Source organism: Macrosteles quadrilineatus, unplaced genomic scaffold (genome assembly GCF_028750875.1).
Source record: "Macrosteles quadrilineatus isolate MER2022 unplaced genomic scaffold, UCM_ALF_1.0 Scaffold_3__2_contigs__length_128488019, whole genome shotgun sequence".
Taxonomy (NCBI): domain Eukaryota; kingdom Metazoa; phylum Arthropoda; class Insecta; order Hemiptera; family Cicadellidae; genus Macrosteles; species Macrosteles quadrilineatus.
In genome coordinates, this window is record NW_026542596.1 from 75,585,688 (window position 1) to 75,611,408 (window position 25,721).

Genomic DNA, 25,721 nt, shown 5'->3' on the forward strand with positions numbered 1-25,721 from the left:
TAAATCAACCTTGATCATTAAAACCCGTTGTTCAACTTTTAACTCTTAATTAAGCATCAGATACGATACAAACAATATGATATTTGTTTCTAAATGGCTTGAGACGAGGATTTCTAATTTTTTCGATACTACTTAAAAAGAAATTGAGATTCTGTCTTTTTTCATTAGGATTTAGCATATTGTCTTAGTTTTAAGCCAATTAAAACCCCCAGATTTAATTACTTTACTAGGAATGACTCAGTACTTCAGGGATTAAGTTTTGCTGGGAGAGGGCTAAGGAAAATTTTCAGTATTCAATCGGAACTATTTTCCCCTATATAGAGTAATCTTAAGTGTAATCTTAAGTGTAATCTTAATCTTTGCTCAATAGTTACAACTGATGCTTTCCCCTTTTTACTATATTTTGTAATCTGCAATTATTGAAATTTGTTAATACTTTGGATGGCTTGTTATAAACAGATGTGAGTAGTGGCAATTCATTTGTTAACTTTTTTCTTTTATTTCGTTCAACCAACATAGTTACTTAGCGACCCATAAGGCCAATGTATTTTTTTTTATTTTAAACAAGTAGTGTATGGTAGTTAAATACGAATTTTCCCGAGGTAGTGACTGTCTTTGATTACGCTTTTATGGTTATTACCACGAATACTAGAAAAAATTACTCTCTAATTCCAAATTTTAGGCAACATCCTTCTGCTGGATTTCTAGATATACTGCATATTACAGACATACAGGCAAACAGACATAGCTCGTATTAGAGAATAGGATTGATTATCAAAGCATACAATAATATTATCCTTATTCGTGATCCATACTTTATAGTTAAACCGACTATTCTAAGAGTGAACAACTATGTGAAAGTTTTAAGAGTAAGCTTAACTTGTAAAATTGCTTATTTGACTTACAGATGTCAAAGTGAAATCCCTGCGAGGAAACGAGTAATATTTGTGCCGAGAGGCGTCTCTTATTGCATCTTATTAAAATGCAATTTGTTCTCCAAGTCATGTTTTCAACAATGTTGGGTAAAGTTTAGACGTAAATCAGAATGATTTATTACACTTTTAGCTTTCCCTTTTCTTACCAAATACAGATTGATACATATGTAATATAATACATGTTTTCTAATCACACCTTAGCAATCGTTATCCGATTTCCTTTATTAAACTCAATTAAAAATATAAAAAGGTAAATTATAAAAAGGAAACTCATTCGTTAGTTCTCTTCTGCTTGACAAAAATTATAATTTTTACAGCTAAAAAATGTTTTTTAATAGGATACGCATCGACAATTTAAAAACAAATGCTCTAACTTTGTTGTTTGGAAAAAGGCAATACTATAAAATAAAATTTCTAACTACAGGTTTTAGTACTAAGTGGTAATTAATATATGGTAAAAATTATCCATATAGAGAGGAATACCATTGTTACTCAAAAACAAATGAACTACCTCGAGTTTTACTCGAACAAAAGGTTGGATTCGGGCTACTTATTTTTAGAAAGTAATTATTTATTCCAAATTTAACTTGCAATATTTCATATTGCCCCAAAAGATGGTATATATCCTTAAGATGCATTTGCATGCACGTGTTTTTACATTTTGCGTAATTTAGCATCGACTACGAATGTTTATGTATTTTAAAATGCTAAGTACAAACAATTTTTATTCATGCACAAAATCCTATCCTACATGCATTACAGTAGAATAAGAGTATAATTCTCGTCATAGCGTAGCCCCCTCCCCCAATCCCACAATGGTAGGAGTGGAAGGGAGGTCAACTCTCTTGTGGGAGGGACAGCCTTCAGTTTGTCTTCCAACTGTCAAAAACAAAAGAGGACAACAATAATGAATTAGAGTGGGATCAGGTTTTACTGGCTTGAAACAATGACTGCCTTTATTTTGGTGATCCATTATGTACCCACTAATTCGCGGTCTGTAATTAAAAAAAAATTGTTATTTTACCAGGCTAAATCAGGGTTATATACGTTAAAAAGATACGAGGTGATCTAGTTTTGTAAAAAAAGGAGATACATGTGTTACTTTTCAAATTAAATATACTAGCGGTCGTTTAATGGTCAAAAACTTGACCAAAAATATGTTATGTAGGCCAACAGACTTCTCTATTTTCACCCACCACTGTAAATAAAACATATGATTGGAATTTCATCAATTCGTTTAGCTTTTCTGTTTATATTTCGTTGTTATTTCGTTACCAGCATAACCAATAAGGCCCAGGTTATTTTTTAAAATTTAAAATTAATTTTTTGTACCTATTTGTGAGCCTATTCTAATTTATAAAGGGATTTTACGCATCTACAAGAAAATATATTTCTAACCGTGTGCGTAGATTTTCTCTGCGATGCACACGAGCTGAGAAAAATGTTTTAAAGAACATGCTTACCTATTTATATATAGATAACACCTACCGTTAGTGTAAAAGCCAAACCTTTGTGGTTAAAATATACATTTAAACTATATTGTTCACTTTATTAATCTATAAACTTGGAGATGTCTAGGACCGATCATACAGTTAAAAAAATACATGATATAATGACGTATCATTGCCTCTAAAGATGAATCGTTGTTTAGTTACCTATTATTTAGATAACCTACAACCTCTAAAAAATACCTTAAATAGTCAATAGCTCACCCATTAAATGTGTTCGGATTTTTTTTCAAAGCATCTACATTTAAATGTTTAATATTTATTTGCCTTTTATTATCACTAAACAAACCATATATATACTTTACTTGCTATAGTCTTTCAGGCTACGCTGAAATGTCTAAAAAGACTAAAATGCGAATATATTTACTTGGAAGCAGTAAAGGGTTTTCTTTCTTATTCATTCAACTGATATTTTACTATTAGCTGCCAATCAGAAATAATATATGGTAGAAAAAATATGTTCTTCTGTCCAAAGGCCAAAACTGTAGTGGTGACCTCTGACAGTAACACTACAGTAGGTGACGCACCAGGCAGTGTTGTGTAGGTGTAATGTTACCAGTGTTTGTCTACCTAGTGACTCTGTGAGCCAGTGGTTGGTGGATGCCTAACTCACTAGAGCACGACGGTCCCAAGGTCATTGAAAACTGTAGTGATAACCTCTCACAGTAACACAACAGTAGGTGACACACCAGACAGTGTTGTGTAGGTGTAATGTTACCAGTGTTTATCTACCTAGTGACTCTGTGAGCCAGTGGTTGGTGGATGCCTCACTCACTAGAGCACGACGGTCCCAAGGTCATTGAAAACTGTAGTGATAACCTCTCACAGTAACACAACAGTAGGTGACACACCAGACAGTGTTGTGTAGGTGTAATGTTACCAGTGTTTGTCTACCTAGTGACTCTGTGAGCCAGTGGTTGGTGGATGCCCCACTCACTAGAGCACGACGGTCCCAAGGTCATTGAAAACTGTAGTGATAACCTCTCACAGTAACACAACAGTAGGTGACGCACCAGACAGTGTTGTGTAGGTGTAATGTTACCAGTGTTTGTCTACCTAGTGACTCTGTGAGCCAGTGGTTGGTGGATGCCTAACTCACTAGAGCACGACGGTCCCAAGGTCATTGAAAACTGTAGTGATAACCTCTCACAGTAACACAACAGTAGGTGACACACCAGACAGTGTTGTGTAGGTGTAATGTTACCAGTGTTTGTCTACCTAGTGACTCTGTGAGCCAGTGGTTGGTGGATGCCTAACTCACTAGAGCACGACGGTCCCAAGATCATTGTAAACTGTAGTCATGACCTCTCACAGTAACACAACAGTAGGTGACGCACCAGGCAGTGTTGTGTAGGTTTAATGTTACCAGTGTTTGTCTACCTAGTGACTCTGTGTGCCAGTAGTTGGTGGATGTCTGACTCACTAGAACACGACTGTCCCAAGGCCATTGTAAACTGTAGTGATGATCTCTCACAGTAACACTACAGTAGGTAACACACCAGGCAGTGTTGTGTAGGTTTAATGTTACCAGTGTTTGTCTACCTAGTGACTCTGTGTGCCAGTAGTTGGTGGATGCCCCACTCACTAGAGCACGACGGTCCCAAGATCATTGTAAACTGTAGTCATGACCTCTCACAGTAACACAACAGTAGGTGACGCACCAGGCAGTGTTGTGTAGGTTTAATGTTACCAGTGTTTGTCTACCTAGTGACTCTGTGAGCCAGTAGTTGGTGGATGTCTGACTCACTAGAACACGACTGTCCCAAGGCCATTGTAAACTGTAGTGATGATCTCTCACAGTAACACTACAGTAGGTAACACACCAGGCAGTGTTGTGTAGGTTTAATGTTACCAGTGTTTGTCTACCTAGTGACTCTGTGTGCCAGTAGTTGGTGGATGTCTCACTCACTAGAACACGACTGTCCCAAGGCCATTGTAAACTGTAGTGATGATCTCTCACAGTAACACTACAGTAGGTAACACACCAGGCAGTGTTGTGTAGGTTTAATGTTACCAGTGTTTGTCTACCTAGTGACTCTGTGTGCCAGTAGTTGGTGGATGTCTCACTCACTAGAGCACGACTGTCCCAAGGCCATTGTAAACTGTAGTGATGATCTCTCACAGTAACACTACAGTAGGTAACACACCAGGCAGTGTTGTGTAGGTTTAATGTTACCAGTGTTTGTCTACCTAGTGACTCTGTGAGCCAGGGGTTGGTGGATGTCTGACTCACTAGAACACGAAGGTCCCAAGGTCATTGCACACTGTAGTGATGACCTCTAACAGTAATACTACAGTAGGTGACACACCAGGCAGTGTTGTGTAGGTTTAATGTTATCAGTGTTTGTCTACCTAGTGACTCTGTGAGCCAGTAGTTGGTGGATGTCTCATTCACTAGAGCGCGACTGTCCCAAGGTCATTGCACACTGTAGTGATGACCTCTAACAGTAACACTACAGTAGGTGACACACGAGGCAGTGTTGTGTAGGTGTAATGTTACCAGTGTTTGTCTACCTAGTGACTCTGTGAGCCAGTAGTTGGTGGATGCCTCACTCACTAGAACATGAAGGTCCCAAGGTCATTGCACACTGTAGTGATGACCTCTAACAGTAACACTACAGTAGGTGACACACCAGGCAGTGTTGTGTAGGTTTAATGTTACCAGTGTTTGTCTACCTAGTGTCTCTGTGAGCCAGTAGTTGGTGGATGTCTCATTCACTAGAGCGCGACTGTCCCAAGGTCATTGCACACTGTAGTGATGATCTCTAACAGTAACACAACAGTAGGTGACGCACCAGGCAGTGTTGTGTAGGTTTAATGTTACCAGTGTTTGTCTACCTAGTGTCTCTGTGAGCCAGTAGTTGGTGGATGTCTCATTCACTAGAGCGCGACTGTCCCAAGGTCATTGCACACTGTAGTGATGACCTCTAACAGTAACACTACAGTAGGTGACACACGAGGCAGTGTTGTGTAGGTGTAATGTTACCAGTGTTTGTCTACCTAGTGACTCTGTGAGCCAGTGGTTGGTGGATGTCTCATTCACTAGAGCGCGACTGTCCCAAGGTCATTGCACACTGTAGTGATGATCTCTAACAGTAACACAACAGTAGGTGACGCACCAGGCAGTGTTGTGTAGGTTTAATGTTACCAGTGTTTGTCTACCTAGTGACTCTGTGAGCCAGTGGTTGGTGGATGTCTCATTCACTAGAGCGCGACTGTCCCAAGGTCATTGCACACTGTAGTGATGATCTCTAACAGTAACACAACAGTAGGTGACGCACCAGGCAGTGTTGTGTAGGTTTAATGTTACCAGTGTTTGTCTACCTAGTGACTCTGTGAGCCAGTGGTTGGTGGATGTCTCATTCACTAGAGCGCGACTGTCCCAAGGTCATTGCACACTGTAGTGATGATCTCTAACAGTAACACAACAGTAGGTGACACACGAGGCAGTGTTGTGTAGGTGTAATGTTACCAGTGTTTGTCTACCTAGTGACTCTGTGAGCCAGTAGTTGGTGGATGCCTCACTCACTAGAACATGAAGGTCCCAAGGTCATTGCACACTGTAGTGATGACCTCTAACAGTAACACTACAGTAGGTGACACACCAGGCAGTGTTGTGTAGGTTTAATGTTACCAGTGTTTGTCTACCTAGTGACTCTGTGAGCCAGTGGTTGGTGGATGTCTCATTCACTAGAGCGCGACTGTCCCAAGGTCATTGCACACTGTAGTGATGACCTCTAACAGTAACACAACAGTAGGTGACACACGAGGCAGTGTTGTGTAGGTTTAATGTTACCAGTGTTTGTCTACCTAGTGACTCTGTGAGCCAGTGGTTGGTGGATGTCTCATTCACTAGAGCGCGACTGTCCCAAGGTCATTGCACACTGTAGTGATGACCTCTAACAGTAACACTACAGTAGGTGACACACCAGGCAGTGTTGTGTAGGTTTAATGTTACCAGTGTTTGTCTACCTAGTGACTCTGTGAGCCAGTGGTTGGTGGATGTCTCATTCACTAGAGCGCGACTGTCCCAAGGTCATTGCACACTGTAGTGATGATCTCTAACAGTAACACAACAGTAGGTGACGCACCAGGCAGTGTTGTGTAGGTTTAATGTTACCAGTGTTTGTCTACCTAGTGTCTCTGTGAGCCAGTAGTTGGTGGATGTCTCATTCACTAGAGCGCGACTGTCCCAAGGTCATTGCACACTGTAGTGATGACCTCTAACAGTAACACAACAGTAGGTGACGCACCAGGCAGTGTTGTGTAGGTTTAATGTTACCAGTGTTTGTCTACCTAGTGACTCTGTGAGCCAGTGGTTGGTGGATGTCTCATTCACTAGAGCGCGACTGTCCCAAGGTCATTGCACACTGTAGTGATGACCTCTAACAGTAACACTACAGTAGGTGACACACGAGGCAGTGTTGTGTAGGTGTAATGTTACCAGTGTTTGTCTACCTAGTGACTCTGTGAGCTAGTGGTTGGTGGATGCCTCACTCACTAGAGCATGACGGTCCCAAGGCCATTGTAAACTGTAGTGATGACCTCTAACAGTAACACTACAGTAGGTGACACACCAGGCAGTGTTGTGTAGGTGTAATGTTACCAGTGTTTGTCTACCTTGTGACTCTGTGTAACGACTGCTCGTAGTTATTTTTTGCTCTTCAGGTATTGTATTGGGTTTGGGACGCATAGAAATATAACGTTTTAATCGTCATTAGTCTATAGGAACAATTTATTTTCATTTTTGCAATCGTGTTGTATGAAGGTCACTTTTTCATCTATCCATTATATTAACATATTATATTTATCAATCAAAATTCCGTGACAGTTTGTAATAATTAAGTCTGACACTATCATTACTTTTAATTCATTTTTCCTACAGTTACATAACAATGTACCTTTTCTCTCACTGATTTGAGAAAGCAAAGTGGCCAATTCGCCCATTTGCAACGTGAAGGCACGGAATAGTGAGCGCGTAACATGCAGACAAAGTCGTATGCGCGCGAAATACGTCGGCAGCACTGGCTGTAAGTCAGCTGGTCAGCTGTTGTACTGTTGTATTGTTAAATGTCATAATAAAAGTTCACTTCTGTGTACAAATATGTCACGTTTCTTTGCCAATTTATTTGTTTTATGGTAACTGTAGGAAAAATATAATGTGCAACTCGAGTGCTAAGTGCAATTGCTCACTAGTTGCACAAATAACTATTTCCTCTCAGCTCAATTTATATACACCATGAAACAAAGTATCGGAACTATTCGTTCTACCATGTCAGGTTTTATTTTTCTGTTGTAGAAGGTGGTGGTATACTTTCTCATCGTTACCATATTTACACGTTTTATTTATCATATTGAGTATGATAACTTAATATTATCACAAAAATTATAATTGCTTTATTGTTAAATTAATAAAATTATTAGGCTATTCTGTTAATGTAGTTTTTTTTATATAGAGTTTTTTTACAAAAAAGAAAGAGTTTACTGCAATAATTTAATTCTTTAACGCTTAGCACGTATAATTCAAGTGTCAGTAGGGATGAAGGTTCACCCACTGCAGTGGTATGATGGAATTTTTCTAAACGAATCATACTGTTACATTGTCTCATTTCACTACAAACAACTTAAATGATAACCGAACGTAGCCTACTTCCAGAGTATCAAGCCAACCAATACTCAAATATTTCTCTATTTTTCTTAATCCTTAAGCTGAAATATGTATATTTTTTAACTTGATGGGCTTTTGAGGATTGCCATTAAGAGTAACTACTAAAAAGCTACCGCTTTTAACAGCCACCAAAAAATTGTATTATGTTTAATAGTACTCACTTATTTTTTGCATACACTCATTGATATTAAAACATATAAACTATTTAATTTCTGGTATAAGCATCGGAGGTTTTCTATTTAGCCATTTTATCAGCATAGAAAAAGTTAGTTTCCAATAATAAAATCAGACATTGGTTATTTGTGAAACTAGTGGGCAAAGGCAGTTTGCACTCATGTTACACGTTATATTTTTCCTACATTTACATTTATAAATCATATAAATAATTTGTCTTTCAAACACTGTACAACACGTTTTTAGGTTAGGTTAAATCCAAACATTGAACGAAATGGGAAATACTGCACCAGCTGATTGTAGTCGTAGTTTCTTTAGGTGTTACGGTGTTACCATTGACTATTGAATACTGAAGTTGTTACCTATTTTCAAGAGTACATGTATAAGCAGTAATAATCAGTATAAACAGTTCGTATGCTCCTTCATACTTCTTTCTTGATTTTTCAGGAAACCGGATTAATGATACATGTTTTGCAGTTTCTGCTACACCTTTCTTCTGGTCTACACATAGCCTACATATTTACAATCACTGAGTCCATTATTCTCAAACACGTTAGACCCACTTTTAATTATTCTTTCAAATACTACACTTAAGGTTATGTTCAAACGAAGCGATGAATGAAAAAAGAACATAAACACAAAATAACAGGTTAAATCGTAGTATCAATAGTCAATCAGCTGATCATAGTAGCATTATCTTTAAGTGTTGACAACCTATTTCTAAGTGTACACGGATTACGTGTCTAATAAAACCACGCTGTTTTGTGTTGTTTGGTTGGAATACTGGTGTGCGCCAAAGTACAACCCGTGCGACAAAGTATAAACGGTGCGACAAAGAAAGCAGTTAGTAGCTTTCTGTACTATAATCAGTGCAAGGAAGCCCACTTTGTCGAGTGACTGTAAAACAATTTATTTATTGCAATAAATAAATCCGTTGATTCAATTCCGTAATATGACTTTGAGTAAAGCCATAGTTTAAGCTATACATTTACTGAACTTTAATTCAAATTGTTCGATGTATGGTTATTTTCTTGAAATTCATCCGCAACATATTAGTTAAATATCATTTAAAGTGTACCGTTATTGAGCGTTGACCTTCTAACAGCATGTTGTGTGTTAACATTGTCCACGTGACTAAATTTCACAGGTGGTATTCCAAGGTTAACTCTGATCGTGTCAACAACATGTACGTGACACGTATCAAAGTTATTTTTTCTGCCGTATTTTTTATATTTACATTAGAATAAATATATTCAAGTTAATTAGAAGGATATGACATCGTATTGCATTCGCCTCTTTTGACTTGGAAATTCGACGAATACGAAAAATATCTCGGATGAGGGATTTTGTCGTGTGTCTGTGTAAAGAAGAAATATGTATAACTGTCGCACTACCCTGTTTTCACCAACTTTTCACACATTATCATACTGTTTTTGATCCAATAGTCAATGATTTTAGTTACAAAAACAACTGCTTGATCAGCTGATGTTTCCGATCACCTGTCATTTCACGTAATATAGTAATCCATCAGTCTTACACCGGTTGATTATAATAATAAAAGTCACAAAAATATATTTATTCTTAGAATATTAATTTTTAATGACAGTGAGTGGCTATAATCGAAAACATATTTCACCTCTAACACTGGGAAGCGAGCTGGTCTAGTGGTTAGAGCGCGGGACTTCGGTCCTTGAGTTCTCGGCTTCAAATCCCACCTAATCACTTAGTATTTTATCTAAGTGATAATGCCGCAACCCCTAGGTCTAGCCTGAAATGTGAAAAACTGTCCCGGGCTTCGAACTAAGAAAAATAGTAACTTAGAATTATTGCCTTGATCAGAGAAAAAAAAACCCTTTGCTCAAGATTGTGTAATGTTGTTGTTGTTCCACTTACATAAAATCAAGTTGAATAACTGAATATATAAAGCTGTCATTTCAAGATTACTTACATACCTCAAAAACATCTAAGGTAAACAAACCCGTTTTATAAGGTGAATCAACGTGGTTTTCCCCTCTCATATACCATTATGTTGAATAACTGAATACATAAGATATTTCAAATTCCTGTTGTTATTAAAAAAACATATCCAAAAACTAGCCACAGTATTGATACAGGACACATTTTCAATTTGGAAAAAACACATTTACATCAAGAAAAACACTATAATATATCAAAATTTCAAAAGATTATTTTTTCATATATTTTTCCAATATCCTCTTCATCATCTATTTTAACTTTACTTTAAATTAATTTATTATTGTAAATATTTACTTTTTGTATCAGTTTAAACACACAGCCTGACGATGGAAACATAGTTTCTGAAAGCGCTTGTGGATTAAAATAATTTATTATATATTGGCCTTGTTGAACTTTTAAATTTAGTTATACATTTCATTATTCATTGCCAATATCTCCAATATAAGTTATATCCAAAAACTGTTCATTACTACCGTTTCAATAGTTCCATCAATATAATATTCAAAATATGATATTATTATTATTGATTTTATAGTGTGACTAGCTGTACCCGCGGACTTTGTCCCGTTTAACTTCATAAGTATTAATAAAACTATTGATTGCCGTACCAGGTTGGGTGGTATTTCGAGTGGCTTTTCATGGTTACTTCAAAGAACAACATTTGACTCAATTAGCTGTCAGGGAGTATTTGGGCCCTGGGAGAGTATTAAATTAAAAAATGACTATCTCCACCAAGCCTGTGGTTATATTGGCTCTATTCATGAAAAAAATCTGCTCAATTGGTCAAGTCGTCGTCCTGTCCTAATGTGGTTTTATGTCAATGCTCGTTAATTTTCAAGATGAGCTCGTTCGCATGGCTCAATCACGTCCTGATTGAAGTTCGTTTGCTACGCTTACTCACCTTTAGGTTGGAGCTCGTTCGCTGCGCTTACTTGCCTTCAGGTTAGCTCGTTCGCTACGCTAACTCGCCTTCAGGTTAAAGTTCGTTCGCTACGCTCACTCACCTTTTGGTTGCAAGCTTTCGTCATAAATGTTAAAAAATAATAGTGCTGCACCCTGTTGGTAAACCTATTAACTCTTTGATGCTATTGAACATCACAGAATCAACTTGTTTAGTTAAACCAGCTGTTAAGATTCTTTAATTCCATTTAAATATGAGAACTCATAAGGTTAACATGGGAAAGTCCAGAGCCACTGGGGCGGAGCCCGAAAGCCCGATCAGAATAAAAACTACTTAGTTTTAATATTTAATGCCCAAAGAATCGGTGTACCGAATTTCAGTCTCCTAGATAAATGGGAAGTGGGAGAATTAGTGATGAGTGAGTGAGTCAGTGTGGGCTTTGCCTTCGTAGTATAGGTACCGGGTGTCCAAAACCATCCGTACACCCCTTTAAAAACGAGGGAAACCTTTTCTTACTAACAACAAATAATACAGAACTAGATAAATTGGGCACGGTCTACCAAATGGTAATATTTTAAAATCCAAAATCACACCGGAAGTGGCTTTTTACAACCGGAAGTTGACTTTTTTGAATGTAAACTACCAATTTTGATTACAGAATCGGATTCTACGTTAAAAAATACATAACTTTTGTCTAAAACATTTTTTTGAAAAAAACTTGTTTTCTACCTCTTATCCCCCATTAAAGTCAATAATTTTTTATCATTCATCTGTCAAAGTTACTCGAAACAATAATAGAGAAAAACAAATAACAAAGATTACATAAAGATATGTGATAAATAGAATCAGCTGTTTACTGTAAACATCTTAGTAATTGAGTAACAGCTGGTCTACAAATTACTTAATTTTTTTTGTCATTTGTTTTTACATTTGAAAACTTTAATGTAAAAACAAACGAATTATTTTAAAAATAGAATGAAATTAAGCAATGTGTAGACCAGCTGTTACTCAATTACTATAGTGTTTACAATGAACAGCTGATTCTATTTATCACATGTCTTTATGTAATCTTTGTTATTTGCTTTTCTCTATTATTGTTTCAAGTAACTTTGGCAGATGAATTACCCCAAATTATTGACTTTAATAGGGGATTAGAGGTAGAAAACAAGTTTTTTTTTATGTTTTAGACAAAAGTTATGTATTTTTCAACGTAGAATCCGATTCTGTTATCAAAATTGGTAGTTTACATTTAAAAAGTCAACTTCCGGTTTGAAAAAGCCACTTCCAGTGTGATTTTGGATTTGAAATTATCACCATTTGGTAGACCGTGCCCAATTTAGCTAGTTCTGCATTATTTTTTATTTGTAAGTAAAGGTTTCCATCATTTTGAAAGGGGTGTACGGGTGGTTTTGGACACCCGGTATATTTAGTGTCTAGTCAAAATAAAATAGTACATTAGAGAATTTTCTATATGGGAATAAGCTATTACCGTAGTACCACCAAAGTAGGTCATGGTAAGACATGGACCCGGGACCGATTTCCAATTTTGAAGAAATATGGTATAAACGTGTAAACCTGTTTACAGTTATTCAAACGAGTTCACGAACCTTTTCTTACCTTTTCTTATAAGCGGAGTATGGGACGGGGGTTTATGGGAGGTTTTATGGGGGTAAAAATTGGGTTTTCCTATTTTTGACCCAAAAACATACAGTTTTGCAATTTCTTTCCAAACTATTTTGTAGAGCTTAAAAAAAGAAATAATTTTGTATATTGAATTGCTGTATGCCCAACGGTTACGGAGATAATTTTAAAAATTGTAAATTTAAAATTCCCATGTTATTCTGATGGAAAGTAAATAAACTGTTGTAGTTTGCTTGTTTATGGATATATTTTAATCAAATTAAACAATTTTATTTATTCCATACTAAGCTATCAACATTTAGCTAAAAAACACACTTTAATATCTTCCCTGCAGCAGCAAACCTAATTACTCACTAAAATTAATTTTATTAAAATAGGAAATAAATCTGACAATTTTTAGGGAATATTTTAGTAGATATCCAGCCGGCTAAATGGAAATTCGCTTAGTCTGCTGGTTTGCTGTGGCGGGGATATTTTTAATTAATAACATTACAATACTCTGGAAATGATCATACGCCTGAAAATCCATGGTTTCTCTGGCATAATGTGGATTAAAACCAACCCTGTAACAGCACCATTGACGCAGAGAAAATGTAACATCAAGGATTGTAACCATTTATGTTGTAAACAGAGGTTGTTTTCATACCATATTCGCCTGAATGAACATTACACCGTTTTAATCTACTTTTTCCATGTATAACTGCAACATTATTATTCTATTACCTTGTTTTTCTTCAATACTACTTTTAAAAGTACAAAATAACAAAATCTGATCGTTACCTACCATATCCAATCGAAACATTGAATGGTAAAATAAGGATATTTTAATCTTCTTAGATATTTTTTTTTATCCACCATCTAATACAGTAAAAATTATTCGAAATTATTTAAATAAACAAAGTACACGTAGTTTTTGTACATCTAAACTTTCTTTAACATTAACTTAACAGTAAATATACAATTTTATATTCAGGATAATCTTTGCTTAATGCACTGTTTATTATTTAATAAGTAATTTGTAATTTGTAATAATTTGTAATTTGTAATAATTTGGAATTTGTAATAATTTGTAATTTGTAATAATTTGTAATTTGTAATAATTTGTAATTTGTAATAATTTGTAATTTGTAATGATTTTTAATTTGTAATAATTTGTAATTTGTAAAAATAATTTGTAATAAATTTGTAATTTGTAATAATTTGTAATTTGTAGGGAACTATAAACTGACTAATATAACACGTACAAGATTCAATTTTGTTGTTTATTGTGATAAGGAAACGTTTAACTGTTGATGTCAAATTATTATCGGCTCTAACCATCTATTAACAATACTAATGATATTATCCAAGCTGTTAATCTTTTTATGACAATAAACTCTATTTAACACAGTAGAAACCATTTATAAATGTATTGCTACAGACAATTCACTATATTTGTAGTATTGTCTTCAAAACAAATATTCGTATCATTTAAAGAGTCTAGAATCAGGGAAACTACAAAGATTGTTGCCTTGTTAATTACTATCAATTTACAAATTACCATCTAAGTTTATCTATAAACTTTGATTACTAAACTTTTTAACAATAATACTTATATAAACATCTATCGATAATGCAAACATTTTCCCTTAAATAATGTATCTTATTTGGTTATTTCTTTATTAATTTAACAAAACTTATTAAATACATAATTAAATATGAAAACTAATATACTAGGATAGACGAAACTTTTTAGTTATTGTCAAGTATTATTATGTGTGCTTTAATTTTTTTAATGACAAAACATTTATAAAAATCCCATTGGACTTTATGGCGAATATACACTAGTTTTTTGGGTTGAAAGGTTTGACAAAATCCATTATACAAAATTGTTAAGACAACGAAGCATGAAATGGACCTCGAATCTGTTACCTGAAGCAGTGACCTATGCCTTGCCTTTGTGTCTCAAGTCGAACAAAACTTCCATTTTCATGCCACTGAGCAAGAGTCCGCGATTTCTCCTGAGCGATTCTTCGCTCTTTCAAAACGCTTCGTGGAAATCTTTAGTTAAGTAGGTTTGTACAAAAGTTTGAAACGTAGTTTCAAGTATTGAGTTTTCAAACTTTATCGATATTTTAGTTTTCTATAAGTTTTTACGAAATTGTGAAAACTAAAATAGTAATTTTCGTTGAGTGGGGACTATAATTATTTTATTTAAAACGACGATTTGATTAAATATTCGTCAGTAAAATATAAAACAAACCAAAATATTACCCTCCGTTTTTGTAATTATTTTTTTTTTTTGTTTGGGTCACCAATTTTTTTGAATGTGAGAGATATTTTAGTTTAAAATCTGTTTCATTGCTGATTTCTCCTTGAATACACGAACCGATAGTGTCTTACAGCATGGATTAAACATAGCCTACTCCATTGGTACATTTGGCATTCTTATAGATCAGCTGATAACAATAATTTATAATGATAGTTACGTCCTGCACCTCTAAAGGCGTGTTTTTGTTTAAACATTTTTCTTTTCATTTCAATTATTCAATCCTCTGTTTGACCAAATAACACAATCTAATCATAAACAATAGATCTCATGGTTAAATGGCTAAAAAGTGAAGCACAAATTATAAAATTGAACCGAAATTTCGTCGACACCGATGCCTAGTGTCCCAACATGAAGTAAACATAAAAAAACAAGCTTCAGAATTTATAATGGTAAGAGAAGTCTTCTTGTTGGTTAGTCTATGCTTACAGGTAATCATTGGTAAACTTTAATTTGTAAAGGCCAAAACATCTACCTGGGAGGATTTTCTTTCTTTGCATCTAAAATGTTAATACATAACTTATGTTAACTACTTTTTTTTATTCAATTTTTAACTGCTTGAAAATGCTAGAAGGGAACATAATAGTTAGTAATTGTTGATCTATCTCAAATTACCAACGTTGTAGCCTATACTGTTGTTATGTCTTCTCCAAGACTGTTAATAATTCATTTATACCTACTTTTACTATCATATATTTTTCTATTGTTTTCTTGTTTTGTAAACATTCATGAATTATATTTTGTGTTGAGTTAAGATGCGTGCATTTATTAATTGAGCGGAGCGAGCGAAGCGAGCGTAGCTCTTTGGGATCAACTTCAATGCAACAAATAAAGCAACATCACTTAATAATGGCAGAACACATTTCAGCCAAACTTTACAAGATTACTTAGACTAATAGTGAGATGGTTAATAAACAAACAAATTTCAATTAGATAATGCTAATGCAATTTAAAACGAACTTAAAATTTCCAAATTTTAACATTAGGCTTATGGGACTAAAGTAGCCATATGACAGTTTTTTGTTTACAAGAAAAATGTAAACAAGAAAATCATAAGGTATTTCTGAACTTTCTAGTTTTTTTTTTCTTTTAAACGTTTTTAAACCATTCCTATGATTTCAATAAACAAGAAAATGCCATTAAAACATTTTTTTAAGGCGCGGAATTTACTGAAAATCGAGAAAATATACGGAACTACTTTCTCAATGCGTGGAGCATAAACAAGGAGCGGAGGGATACGGACCAGTGACTACTTTCTTGGGAACCTATTTGTGTTGCCAGCTGATTAGGAACAGCCAATGTTAGAAATCAGGATTTAATAAGCGATATATCAAACCGCATCGAAATCGATATTTAATCCGATAATACATCACAGGTTATATTGAACACACAGGTTACATCACGCAGATTGAACACTGATCTAATTTAGGCATGTGGGGAAGGTAGGTCGGGGTTTATGAGTATTCCTGACTACATTAAGTGTTTTGAAGTAAGGTTAAATTAGGGAGGTAAAGTGTAGGTTATAAGTAGGTGATCGGGTTGTTTATTTGTGTTGCACCAAATAAACTGATAATATTTTCCTGGTCAAAACTACCATAATGCACTTTTGGAAGAAGTATCTGAATAACAAGATGTAGTAAAAACAAATCTGAATTATTATAATTTTAATCAATAAAACAAGCATTAGTACATCTATTAACTTTTTTACATTTAGTTACTTATACAAATATCAAATCACGTTTGTTCCGCTCAACTGGCTTTCACCTCTCTGAAAGCAACCCTAGTTATTTTGTAATTAATAAGAGTCATTTTAATTGGCGACGAGTGTGAAAATCAACTAGCTACTGTAAAATTCAACACATTTACTTTTCAAAATTACATTCAATTTCTAGTTTCAAGATACATTAATATTTTATACAGTTCAAACTATAATGGATGCACAACATTTTACCTTACTTCTAAACACATTCAATGAACAACAAAAAGCACTCGTACGTGAGATGTCAAACATGTTTCAAGCTCAAATTCAAACAATTGTTACATCAATTGGAAAACCTAGAGAAGAAAGCTGTCAATCTACAATGTCAAATGTTGCTACATTCGAAAACTTCAATGCCAAACCAGAGTTTACCAAACCAAAGAAAAGTTTACCAGCTATTTAGAACGTTTCGAAAACTATTATACAATGAAAGGTTTGACTGATAAGAAGAAAATTGCTCAACTCTTGTGTGATTCTATAGGTAGTGAACATTATAACAACCTATCTGCATTTTTGGGCTCAGATAAGCCACTCAAATCATTAGATTATGAAACTCTGTTGAATGACTTCAAGAAACTATTGACTCCAAAGGAAAGTGTCGTTGTTGCTCAACATTATTTCTTAAATATCTTTCAAAAAGAAAGCCAGTCAATTTCAGAGTTTGTGGCTGACCTCATACGTGATCTTCAAGAATGTGAATTTTCAGTTGAATGCTCCAACGATGAATGTGGAACATCTGTGTCAATTGCTGATGTTTTCTTGCGGGCACAGTTCATACGAGGATTGAAGGACAATTGGCTTAGGGAACACCTTTTACAATCCGTTTACACAAAGTTTGATGACATTCTAGAGAAAGCTATTGCTCTTGAAGCATCAAAGGTTGAAAGCAAAGAATTTCACCAACATACATGTTCTAACAACTTTAATATGGATTCGGCTGGAGTGCACAAAATTACAAGGTCTTCCAGACGATCCCACCAGTTCTCTAACAATCGTTCATCCAACAAGACATCTCTCAACTGGAAACAACGTTCAAATAACAACAGACCTGACTTCAATGCCCTCGGAATAGAAGGCCTCTGTCTTAGATGTGGAAGTAACAAACACATTGCTGCAAATTGTAACAGACACAAGCATAAACTACAATGTGGGGAGTTTTTAAAACTAGGACATGTCTCTGCGGTCTGCATAACTACACTGATGCCAAGGACTAAGAAATCAACATCAAAGTTAAATTCAACCAACAACCTACATTCAGGATCAAATGATGACGATTATTCTAGTGACGACTCTTCTGATTACGGAGTGCACAAAATTGATTCGATCTACCAGAACTTTGATGTCGTAGATTTATTTGAAGTTGGATATGATTCAGATAAGTACATTGTTTCTGTCACTATAAATGGAAGATTACAATGTTTTGAAGTTGACAGTGGGGCTAAATTTTCTCTCCTTGCAAAGAATGACTTTGAACGTCTACATCTGAACGTACCTGTAGAACCACCAAGGCTAGCTTTCCGTTCTTACTCTGGAGACATAATCAAACCAGAGGGAAAGGTATCAGTTTCTGTATCATACAAGGGTAAACAGTTCAAAGGTGACCTTCACATCGTCCCTTCAGGTCATGATGCACTTCTAGGGCACCAATGGATCCGAGGACTGGGTATTGAACTGTGTGAAATTGACGCTGAAATGAACCGACCAGCTACTACCCTTCAATTACAACCAGTAAATTCAGTTCAGGAACTGTTTGAAAAATTTGCGCCAATTTTCGAGCCAAAAATTGGATGCGTTCCAAACTTTACAGTATCATTACATCTCCGATCAGGAGCAAAGCCTATTTTCAATCGTGAACGGAACGTACCTCATGCTCTTATTGATCAGGTCAACAAGGAACTAGATTTACTTGAAAATGAAGGAATCATTTTACCTGTTACGTCAAGTGATTGGGGGTCCACTAGTTGTGATACCTAAGGCAGATGGAAGTGTTCGTCTCTGTGTCGACTACAAATGTGGTGTGAATGAACGAATAGTCCAGGCAAACCATCCTATTCGAAAAATTGACGATGTACTCGATAGTTTGAGAGGATCTCGTTACTTTTGCAAACTTGATCTGTACAAAGCTTATCTGCACCTCAAGGTCGACGAAGAGTCCAGTATTATCCAGACAATGTCAACACACCGTGGAACATATCGTGTCAATCGTCTAAGTTTCGGAATAAAGACAGCACCTTCTGAATTCAACCGAATTCTTGCAAAAAGTTTGAAGAGATTGCCTAAAACCGAGGCCTACTTTGATGACATAATTTGCCATGGCTCAACAATGGATGAGTGCAAAAGAAATCTACAGGCCTGTCTTCAACGACTCTCAGATTTTGACTTACCCATAACTTAACAGAAGTGTTCATTTTTTCAAGAACAAATAGAATATCTAGGACGAGTGGTGGAGTTAAACAAAATAAAGAAATCTCCTACCAAAGTTCAAGCTGTTAAAGAAATGTCACGTCCATCAAAAGTTGAAGAATTACGACGATTCTTAGGAATGGTTTCTTACTACTCTCGTTTCTTTCCAGATGCTTCAACTGTCACTTTTCCTTTGCGACGTTTGTTACGCAAAAATAAGAAATGGGAATGGACACCAGAATGTGAAAAGGCTTTTCAACGAATCAAAACTGAGCTCTGCAGTAACAGGATACTCGTACCTTTCGATCCAAAACTACCGTTAGTCCTCACCACAGACGCTTCACCTACTGGACTAGCTGCAGTTCTTAGCCACTTAATAGATGGTACTGAGAGACCAATTGCTTACGCCTCACGTTCACTCACTGATGCCGAATGTAACTATAGTCAACTAGACCGGGAAGCATTGGCCATAGTTTTTGGTGTCTCCCACTTCTATTATTACTTATTTGGGACTCAATTTCAACTTGTAACAGATAATCAACCCATTTCTAGGATCTTCAGACATGACAAGGCTTTACCGCAAATGACTTCAGCTCGTTTACTCAGATATGCATCATATCTGTCAGGTTTCAATTACAAGTTGGTGTTCAAAAAGGGCATGGAAAATAAAAACGTGGATTGTCTTTCAAGAGCTCCTCTTACACAGACTCACTCTACTAAAGACAAGAAAATCGGAAAAGAGGTACACCAAATCTGCAGCCAAGTTATTTCTCAAATTTCAAGCCATGAAATCACAGCTGAAATCATTAAGCACAAGACAGCCAAAGATCCAGTGCTCTCTAAGATTTTGAAAGACCTACTCACCAATTCAACAGATTCTGATTTTACGTTGGTCGAAAACATTTTCTTCCGGGGAGAAAGAGTTTACATTCCATCACTACTTAGAAACAAGATTCTAAATGAACTTCACGAAAGTCATCTTGGAATCACAAAAATGAAACAGCTAGCACGGCGCTATGTTTACTGGCCAAATATTGACAAGGGCATTGAGCATCTTGTGAAAGGATGTGAAAATTGTGCACTAACACGGTCAAATCCACCCAAAGCTGGGAAACCAAAGTTGGGAAACCACCCGTGGGAAATCCCAAAAGATAACTGGGAAAGAATACACATTGACTACGCAGGACCGTTTCAAGGCTTCAACTTCCTCGTGTGTATTGATGCTAGATCAAAATGGGCGGAGATAAAAGTAATCAAAGATGCACCATCCAGCTCCAATACCATACATCTACTTGAACAGATCTTTGCTACACACGGCTACCCGAATGTTATGGTATCTGACAACGCCTCAATTTTTCAAAGTGATACATTCAGGGCTTATTGCAAATTGCATGGCGTTTTCCAGAAATTCATATCTCCAGGACACCCAGCAACAAACGGCTTAGCAGAACGCTCTGTTCAAACATTGAAGAACCGCCTGAAGTCCACAGCTTCGGAAAACATACCAATGGCATTAAAGGTCCAGAAGATCTTAATGCGGTACCGAGCAACTCCTCTAGCATGTGGAAAATCACCCGCTGATCTTTACCTCCAGTTAAGAATACGAATGGATGCCATTTTTCCTAACATTCAAAAAGCTTCAACTAGAAATGCTCCTTCTGCACGTTCATTCAATGAGGGGGAGAGAGTTCAGGCTCGTGTCTTCATGAACAACAAGAACGTTTGGGAGTTTGGAGAGGTAAATAAAAAGTTGGGAACTCGACACTATATAGTTTCCCTTGATACGTCAGGCCGACTTGTAAAACGACACATTGATCAATTGCGGTCTTCTTTGATACCAAAACCAAAGGTTGTTAGGGCTGGACCAATTCACATATTTGATGTTCCACGGGCTTCTAAACACAGCACCAAAGGAAACACTACGGCTGCTACTCCATATAATCAATTAGATAATCCTGAAAGACCGTCAACTCCTGAAAGACCATCACCTGCCGTAAGAACATCAAATCCCGGAGGACCGTCAACTCCCGAAGGACCATCAATTGCCGAAAAGCCGCCAACTTCCAAAGAAAACAATTCAGAGGTTCCAGAAGTTCAGGAAGCAGAGACAAACAATGGCCATATTCCTGAGAATCAAGAGAGATCAAGGCGACAAAGGCAAATGCCGGGCCGATACAAGGACTTTGTGCTTTCATAATAATACACTGCAAGTTCAAAATAGTGGGGGAGACTGTTATGTCTTCTTTAAGTCTGTTAATAATTCATTTATACCTACTTTTACTATCATATGTTTTTCTATTGTTTTTTTGTTTTATAAACATTCATGAATTAGATTTTGTGTTGAGTTAAGATGCGTGCATTTATTAATTATTTTGTAATTAATATGAGTCATTTTAACCGTACACTGCAATTTTACCCAAACTAAACGAGCATGTGTTACGTATGAAATAAAAATATTATTGATATTTATCAATATGTTAAATATTATTGAACCCAAAAGATATAAACTAATTACCTCAAAAATGCAAAATACGAAATTCTTTCTGCTCACAAAACGTACTGTATTGCACCGGCCCAAGGATTTTATTCTAGAAAATGTTCTCATAAAATGCAATTCAGTGTAACGAGGGACATTACAAGCTGCGGGTCTTTTCATGTGTTTACTAATTAAAAGTTCTCTTTGTTTTGGATTTTTGCCGGCGTACAATAGCACACACTATGCATACTGTGGTATTGTTTTTGAAACTAAATAATCTGTTTGTTTATTTGTTTTTAGAGGTAAACTGTGCAAATCTCAATCCATAGAAGCCAAAGTTGTTTAAAACTGCTATACACTTTGCACTTGAGTTATAGAAATGTCTCTAGATTGTTGAATAACCTGCCATGTTTAATATCCTCCTATTTCAAACAAATTATAGCTTCCTTTCATTGCCTACGGTTCCATAGTATGTTTTGCTTTTGAACGGAACCAACCTATTCAGGCCATTTATTACCTGTTTATGGCCTAGAAATATTGTACGGTTAAACATTCGTACAACTAAGCTGTTTGAAAAATAAAAAGCCAAAAGTATTTATTTTGTAAAGGCCTTCAAGTTTACGGGCTTGGGAGAATCTAATGAAATTTAAAGTTACGTATCCGAGAAGACAGAAGTTATATTTTTAATAACAACAAGAGTGCAGCAGCGAAGCATAAGCTTGCGAGGATCTTGGTTTGTCTTGCCGCAAATCCCAGCCTCACTAGGGATATACACATTGTTGTTTACTTCTGCTTGCATCTTCACCATCTTCATGTTCATCCGAGCGTTCTTTTTCTCTCATCTTCTTACACAACTTCATCAATTGAATTTTGTTGCTCCAAATGTCACAAAATTGTATTACTGTTGTTAGAGACAATATTTTGCTTTGCAAATTATTTATGATATTTTTTAAATATTTTATTGATATCAATCACAACCGTTAAGATAATTTTGTAATCAAAGGGACACATTTATAAGACAAATCATAATCCAAATGACGAAATAGAGTTATAGATGTTTTATTTCCTGCAACTGAGCGTTTGTTGGATTTTGCATATCAGATCATGATTGGGACTGATTTACACATTTGGAATTACTTGTTTAGTAGTTTTTTTTTATATTTCTGTCTCTATAATTACCTGTACTATTGTACTTATATTGAAATTCTAGTTTGTATAGGTGAAAATAGTAATTAGATTGGACGTATCTCATGGTTTGATAACGCTCGTTCCTTTTTACACGGGGATTTTTTGAAATTAATTTCAACTCAGTAACTTAGTCATATTTTGCATCAAAATGGATTTCATTACTCTAAATTATACCTACATAAATGGTTTAGGATATTAGAGTAGGTCACGTCAATCATGTTCTTTATTATTTTGTAATTATTAAAAACTTTATCTTTTATAGCAAAAAAAAATAAAAATACTTAACACATAATTTGCCTCAAGGATTGATTTGATGACTAAAATGAGGTTACTACCCTGTCGTCAATCAGCCCTATTTTGTCGTTAATGACTATAGTTTCGGGGTTTAAACCCTATTTTGAAATCTTTTCTTCAGTCGTCATATGTCAAACATATCCTCTTGCACAAGACGTTTATAATACAAAAATACCCCTCCCCCAAGGTCAACACCATCAAGTAGGCATCGGCTAACCTACAGTCTTATCAAACCCCGCAGTCTGGGTTTGTCCTTGGCCGGTCTCATGCGCATGTACATGTTTTTGTATTATAAACGTTGTCGTATGTGTTATGTGTATGTGTGAAGTAATTTTGACGACGGCTTGTGCAAGAGAATATGTTTGACATATGATGACTGAAGAGAAGATTTGAAAATGGGGTTTTAACGCCGAAACTATAGTCATCAACGACAATATAGGACTGGTTGACGACAGGCTAGTAACCTCATTTTAGTTTAAAAAAATCCTAACCAATGTAAACCCCCAAAACTGTTTACAGCATTAAATATTGTTCGTGAAATCCGATGACAAGTCTAATAACATTTTTAACCTATTTAAATTACATTTGACACTACATTTGTTTAGCCTCTTTTAGTAAAATTCCAACCTGTATGAATATTACCCCCCGTATGGTTGAAAACAAACCCTAGTTCTTAAAGTTGGAATTCATTGTTTTAAACCGTTCCAAAATTCCTTTGCCTATTCATCAGGTCCAGGATATCTGTCACAGTGACAATATGAGCGGTTGCGGCGTTAGTAACAGTTACATATTGCTGGGTATTTGTCTACGGCACGAATATTTCCACCGTTTCTCCAGAGCTATAGTTCAAATTGTTAGAGTAAAATGTGATCGTTTACTCTGTGATCAATTGATTTTCACAAAACAAAACCAAACCGATAGAGTGCCAATGAAGTCTACTACATATTCTAAATGTGTTTATTGATTTAGATTAGTTATTTGTAGCGTTAGATATAATGAAAAAGAGACTTTGCGCAAGTCGAGCCAAGCAAGAGAGAATGAATATCTGAGAGTAACCATTGATTATTTTGTTATCGAACGGGAGACTTGTCCAAACTGGTTTGTTGACATTTTTACAATAATTTACAGCTGAGTTCAGGCCAAATCCATCTAGGCTATAAACTTTTACTATGCCCAATTTGGAAACTTTTTAATTATTAGGGGTCTAGGTGAGATGTAGGAATACTTATCTAAGTTATATACTCATATACACAGCATTCAATAACACATGAGTATACATTTAAATTTATATTGAATTGACCCATAATATTAACCTATCTAAATCCAACATTAAACTATTTTGGTTAACTTTTTTAACATTGTAATATCTTATTCTCATGAGTTAGCTCTATCATTTTAACAAAAAAGATTGTTGCTGAAATATATAAACTGAATGGAATCTAGCATAACAATGTTGTTGCCCCACTTTTCTTTCTTTTTTTGTAGTTTAAAAAATGCAGCTCGAGATATTCAGTTGTTATGCTTGATATTATTTTAAGTGATACCAACAACGCTATCCAATCCAAGAGCTCTTTGTTTTTTCGCTTATGAAGATGGCCTTTGATTGAATCCGTCCCACACACAACAGTTTTCTAGAACGATATATACTACAAGTCAAAATTAGAATGATAGAATGACCAAGCATTTCCTATGTTTTAGCGAATTTCCCATATAGGGAATAAGCTATAACCGTAGTACTCATGGTAAGACCTGAACCCGATTCAGAAAGATTGTTTTTTTCGTTTTAAAGTCCCTAGAGGCCAAAAACACCAACCGTTCAAATTTATATATAATTTAGCACGATAACTCGAGCAAAAATGATACGATTTTGATGAAATTTGGTATAAACGTGTAAACCTACATGTATTCGAACGAGTTCGAGAACTAGCCTGATCGGTCCATGGGAGCGGGGGTTTATGGGGGGTTATATGGGTAAAAATCTTTCTCATTTTGACCCTAAAAACATAAAATTTAGCAATTACTTAATCTGCAATTCGCTTAATCTGCTGGTTTGCTGTAGCAGGGGTATTTTTGAATATAACTGGGATACAAACGTTAAATTTCTCTTGTTTTTTTTGGGGTTCAACGTAATTGAATACAAAGTATTTAATGGCAGCCATTAACGTAAACAATATTTAACCGCAAGCCCAGCAAGGGTTATACTTGATGTGAGTGTAAACGGTGGTTGGTACTCGTACATATTTTCGTGTTTGTAAACATATATAGATCACTTATAAAAACACTATTTTGACTGTATGGAGGTTAGTCCCATTCCTTTTTTATTATGTCTCCGTATTACTTTAGAAAGCATCTTTAAAATTAATAGTAAATATATAGTTTATATGCACAGTATTTTATATAAAATGCCACTTCTAAAATATCGATATGTATGTTCCATCACTTGATCAATTCTTTTTTCACTTTTCAAATTTTATAAAATTACTAAAACT

General features: G+C 35.5%; 1 protein-coding gene across 3 annotated transcripts in view; it reads left to right on the plus strand.

Annotated features, from left to right (window-relative positions):
* LOC128990405 (uncharacterized) overlaps positions 1-25,721 on the plus strand; it is a 382,719-nt gene that overhangs the window by 153,326 nt on the left and 203,672 nt on the right. The gene's annotated exons all lie outside the window — the stretch shown is intronic.